Below are 6,034 nucleotides of genomic sequence, written 5' to 3'. Positions count from 1 at the left end.
ACACACCACGATCAAGTGGGATTTATTCCTGGTATGCAATGTTGTTGGTTCAATATCTGCAAATCAATTAACATGAAACACCACATAAACAAAATGAAGGAAAAAATCATATTATCCTCTCAATATATGCAGAAAAATCATTTGGAAAAAATCCAGCATCAATTTATGATAAAAACTCTCAACAAAGTGGGAATAGAGGAAACATACCTCAACACAATAAAGACCATACGTGACAGACTTACAGCTAATATCACACTCAATGGTGAAAGCTTAAAGTGTTTTCCTTAAGGAACGACATAAGGGTGTTCACTCTCACAACTTTGATTCAACCCAGCATTGGACGTCCTAGCCATGGCAATCAAACAAGATAAAGAAATAAAAAGCACTCAAATTCAAAAGGAAGAAGTAAAATTGTCATTATTTGTTGATTATATGATACTATAGAGGACCCTAAAGGTAACATCAAAAAACTATTAGACCTGCCCTGACTGGTGTGGCTCAGTGGGTTGGACATCGTCCCACAATCCAAAAGGTCACCAGTTCAATTCCCAGTCAGGGCACAATGTCCAGGGTTGTGGGTAAGGTCCCTGGTTGAGCACAAGCAATCGATGTTTCCCTTGCACATCAACAATTTTCTCCCCCTCTTTCTCCCTCCCTCTAAAATAAGTAAATAAATAAATAAATAAAATATTTTTTAAACTATTAGAACTGATAAATTCAGTAAAATAGTAGGATATATAATTAATATTCAGAAATTGTTTTTTATATACCAATAACAAACTTCTGAGACAGAAATTAAGAAAACAATTCTCTTTACAATTGCATCACGAATAAGAAAATACCAAGGGAATCATTTTAACCAAGGACATAAAAGACATGTACTCAGAAAACTAGGAGACATTGAAGAAATAAATCGAAAAATATACAAATAAATGGAAGCATATACCATGCTAAAGGATAGGAGGAATTAACATCATTAAAATGTCCATAGCAACCTGCAGTTCAATGCTATCTCTATCAAAATACCAATGGCATTTTTCACAGACTAGAACAAATAATCCAAAAATCTATATGGAACCACAAAAGACCCTGAATAGGCAAAGCAATCTTGAGAAGGAAGAACAAAGTTGAAGGAGTATCAAGCTACCTGATGTCAAAACAGCGTGGTTTTGATACTGGCATAAAAACAGACACATAGACCAATGGAATGGAGTAGAAAGCCAAGACACACACCCATGTCCATATGATCAATTAATCTATGACAAAGGAGGCAAGAATACACACTGGGGTAAAGACAGCCTCTTCAATAAATGGTGTTGGGAAAATGTGACAGTTACATGCAAAACATATGAAACTAGACCACTGTCTTACACCATATACAACAAGAATAAGCTCAAAATGGATTAAAGACTTAAATGTAAGACCTGACACCATAATACTGCTACAAGAAAACACAGACAGTAAACTCTTTGACATCACTCAGAAATATTTTTTTGAATATGCCTCCTTAGGCAAGGGAAACAAAAGAAAAAATAAACAAATGGGACCACATCAAACTAAAAGGTTTTTACATAGCAAAGGAAACCATCAACAAAATGAAAAGACAACCTACCAAATTGCTGAAGACATTTGCCAATGACACGTTCAGTAAGACATTAATATCCAAAATATATAAAGAACTCATACAGCTTAACACACACACACACAAAATAAGTCCATACAATCTGATTAGAAAATTGGCAGATGGAGGGGATCCAAGATGGCAGAGGAGTGAATGAAGTTACACTAACCTCCTCCCAGGACCAATCTGGAATTGCAGTGAAATTGTGGAGAAATCATCGGGAACAAACAACTGAACAATAGCAAGAGAGAAGCCTTATAACCATGCACAGAACGACGAAACAGCTTCAGCAGAACGTGACTGGTAGGGAGTGCAGTGGAGATGCAAGAGGGCTGGCTGGGCACACATAGGTGGCAGCTGAAGCACTGGAGGGATATTTAAGTGACCAGTTGGATGCCCCTGAGAAGTGTGGGGTCTAAACCCCAAGCTGGGCTCCCCAGCCTGGAGCACCAGAGCCCGAAAAGTACACAGGTAACATTCAGCTGTGAAAAGTAGCAGAGTTGGAGACACAAAGAGCTGTTTAAAGGGCCAACACATAAATTGTCATTTGCAGTCACTTACCCTGGGTTCCAGCAAAGGGAGGGCAGAGAGGACAAGAGATACTTGAGGAGAGACTGGGGCCGGGGGCTTTGGGGAGAGAACTGAGATAGTAGTCTGCTGGGATACTGCAGCAGCCACCTGGCTCAGACAGACCACTCCCCTCCAAGTGGCAGCAGCCTAAGGGGAAGCAATAGCCCCACCCCCAGGAGGGATTCTGCCCCACCCTGTGGTGCTTACACCTGACTGCTGAGTGCAAAGTGACTAGATAACAACTGAAGGAGTCAGCCACAGACAGTAGATCCCTGGAAGTCTCACGTAGGCTGCCTAAGGCAGAGGGGGCCAGCATTTGACGTCACCAGAGGCAGAAAGAAAAAACCGTGGTAAATACTACCAAGTGGTAGATGCTACCAAGACAAAGTCCACCGCGGTCTTCTCCATGATTTGTGATGTTTTCTTCCCTGCATAGCTTTTTAACATTCATTTCTTGTCCTTCAAGGTTGTGCATATTAAGTCACTAGATTTTATATTATAGTTTTTCAATTCACATATTTTGCTCCTTCCTTCTCTTACCCCATTTTACTTTCTTCTTTCCTCTTATTATTTTCATCTTAAATTGTTTTCTCTCTTACTACTACTTGTTTCCATTTGGCACTCTTGCTATTTCTCCCCCGACCAGCCTCTCAAAACCAATTCTCTTGTCAATGGTCATCTCACATTCTTTTCCCCACTCTTAAAATGCCCATGTTCTCTCTCCACCCTTACCACTCTTTGCTCATTGGCTGGGGGTAGGGTAGTTGCATTTTTTTCAATTTTATCTCTACATCTGCATATTCTTGTATTTCAAATCTCAAATTTTACTGTTCCCCTCTCCTACTCTTTTTTGGTTTCAAATTTTAATTTTTCCCTGTCTTATCCTGTTTTTTTTTTCTTTTCTTTCTCATACATCCTGCCCACAGCATATACAAAGTCAATATTCAGAAATTAAAGGCATTTTTACACACCAACAATGAAATATCAGAAACAAAAATTAGGGGGGAAAATCCCATTTGCTGTAGCAACAAGAACAATAAACTACCTAGGAATAAACCTAACTAAGGAGGTAAAAGACCTATCCTTAAAAAACTACACAACACTGAAGGAAGAAATTAAGGAAAACACAAATAAATGGAAGTGTATATCATGGTCATGGAATAGAATAATTAACATCATCGAAATGTCCATACTACTCAAAGCAACTTATAGATTCAACACAATCCCTATTGAAGTACCAATGACATATTTCACAGATAGAGAACAAATATTTCAAAAATTAATATGTAACCATAAACAACTCCAAATAGCCTCAGCAATTCTGAGAAAGATGAACAAAGTAGAACAGATCACAATACCTGATATCAAATTATATGACAAGGCCACTGTAATCCAAATGGTCTGGTACTGGTATGAAAACAGACACATAGATCAATGGAACAGAACAGAGAGCCCAGAAAAAAACCCATATCTCTATGGACAATTAATATTTGACAAAGTGGGCAGGAGCATAAAATGGAGTAAAAATAGCCTCTTCAACAAATGGTGTTGGGAGATCTGGACAGCTATATGGAAAAAAATGAAAACTCGACCACCAATTTACACCATACACAAAAATAAACTCAAGATGGATAAAAAACTTAAATATAAGTCGTGACACCATAAAAGTCCTAGAGGAAAACATAGGCAGGAAAATTTCATATATTCCACACAGCAATGTTTTCACTGATATATCCTCTAGAGAAAAGGATATACGGGAAAGAATAAATGAATGGGACTACATCAAATTAAAAAGCTTCTGTATGGCTAAAGAAACATCAGCAAAATGAAAAAGGAACCAACTGTATGGGAAAATATATTTGCCAATGATACTTCACACAAGGGTTTTGATCTCCAAAATATATAAAGAACTGACACGACTCCACACCGAGAAAACAAACAATCTAATTAAGAAATGGGCAAAGGACCTGAACAGACACTTCTCCAGGGAGGACATGCAGAGGGCCCATAGGCATATGAAAGGATGCTCAGCATCACTAGCCATCAGAGAGATGCAAATTAAAACCACAATGAGATAACACCTCACACCAGTCAGAATGGCCATCATAAACAAATCAACAAACAACAAGTGTTGGAGATGTTGTGGAGAAAAGGGAACCCTGGTGCACTGTTGGTGGGAGTGCAGACTGGTGCAGCCATTGTAGAAAACAGTATGGAATTTCCTCAAAAAACTAAAAATGGAACTGCCTTTTGACCCAGCAATTCCACTGCTGGGATTATACCCTAAGAATCCTGAAACATCCATCCAAAAGAACCTATGCACCCCAATGTTCATAGCAGCATTATTTACAATAGCCAAGTGCTGGAAGCCACCTAAGTGCCCATCAGTAAATGAGTGGATCAAAAAACGGTGGTACATTTACACAATGGAATGCTATGCAGCAGAAAGAAAGAAGAAGCTCCTACCCTTTGTGACAGCATGGATGGAACTGGGGAGCATTATGCTAAGTGAAATAAGCCAGGCGGTGAAAGACAAATAGCATATGATCTCACCTATAAGTGGAACCTAGTCAACAAAACAAACAAGCAGGCAAAATGGAGCCAGAGACACTGAAATAAAGAACACACGGACAGTGACTAGAGGGGGGTTGGTAAACAGGAGAAAGAAGGGGAAGGGTCAAGTCATGGAACACGTATAAAGGACCCATGGACAAAGACAATAGGGGCATGGGAGGATCAAATGTGGGAGGTAGGGGGTGGGTAGGGCAGGGGAGAATAATGGGGGGGGGAATGGGGACAACTGTAATTTAACGACAATTTTTAAAAAAGAAAATTGGCAGAGGGCCTAAATGGACACTTTTCCAAAGAGAACAGGTGGCCAACAGACATGAATATGCTCAAGATCACTGATCATCATAGATGTGCAAATTAAAACCGTACTGGGATATCACCTCACACCTGTCAGAATGGCCGCCATCAATAAATGAACAAACAACAAGTGTTGGTGAGGATGAGGAGAGAAGGGAGCCTTCATGCACTGATGGTGGGAATGCAGGTTGTGCAGCCACTAAGGAAAACAGTATGGAGATTCCTCAAAATATTTAAAATAGAACTACCATATGCCCCCCAATCCCACTTCTGGGTATTGATCTGAAGAAATCCAAAACACTAATTTGAAAAGATGTAGGCACCTCTATGTTCATTGCAGCATTATTTACAGTAGCCAAGATATGGAAGCAGCCTAAGTTTCCACTGATGGACTACTGGAGAATGAAGATGTAGTACGTGTATACAGTGGATATTACTAACCATAAAAAAATGAAATCTTCCCATTTGAAAAAACATGGGTGGACCTAGAGGGTATTATGCTAAGCAAAATAAATCAGACAGAGAAAAGCAAATATATGGTTCCGTTCATACAGGGTAGGTTTACAATTGTTCATATGGAAAAATAATATAATAATTAATAAGCAGTAATACAAGAATAAACTGGCTTTAGCATACTCACAACTGCAAACCTATATTTTCTTCATCCTATATGTGTAATTGAAAACAAACAAAAGAGAAAGAAACTTATAGAAACAAAAACCAAACTGATGGTTGCCAGATGAAAGGGGCTTAGAGACTGGGTAAAAAATGTGAAGGGATTAAGAAGCACAAATTGGCAGCTACAAAATAGTCATGGGAATGTAAGTTACAGCACAGTCTGAAATATCCTAATAACTCTACACGGGTGGATGGTAATAAATACTGTGCTGTACACCTGAAACTAATACACTGAATGTCAACTGTAACTGATAAACATTTTAAAAAGAGAACAGTTGTATCCCTCCCAGAGTCCCC

The sequence above is a fragment of the Desmodus rotundus genome, chromosome 10 (genome assembly GCF_022682495.2).
Source record: "Desmodus rotundus isolate HL8 chromosome 10, HLdesRot8A.1, whole genome shotgun sequence".
NCBI classification, from domain to species: Eukaryota; Metazoa; Chordata; class Mammalia; order Chiroptera; family Phyllostomidae; genus Desmodus; species Desmodus rotundus.
This window is presented reverse-complemented; position numbering follows the sequence as displayed.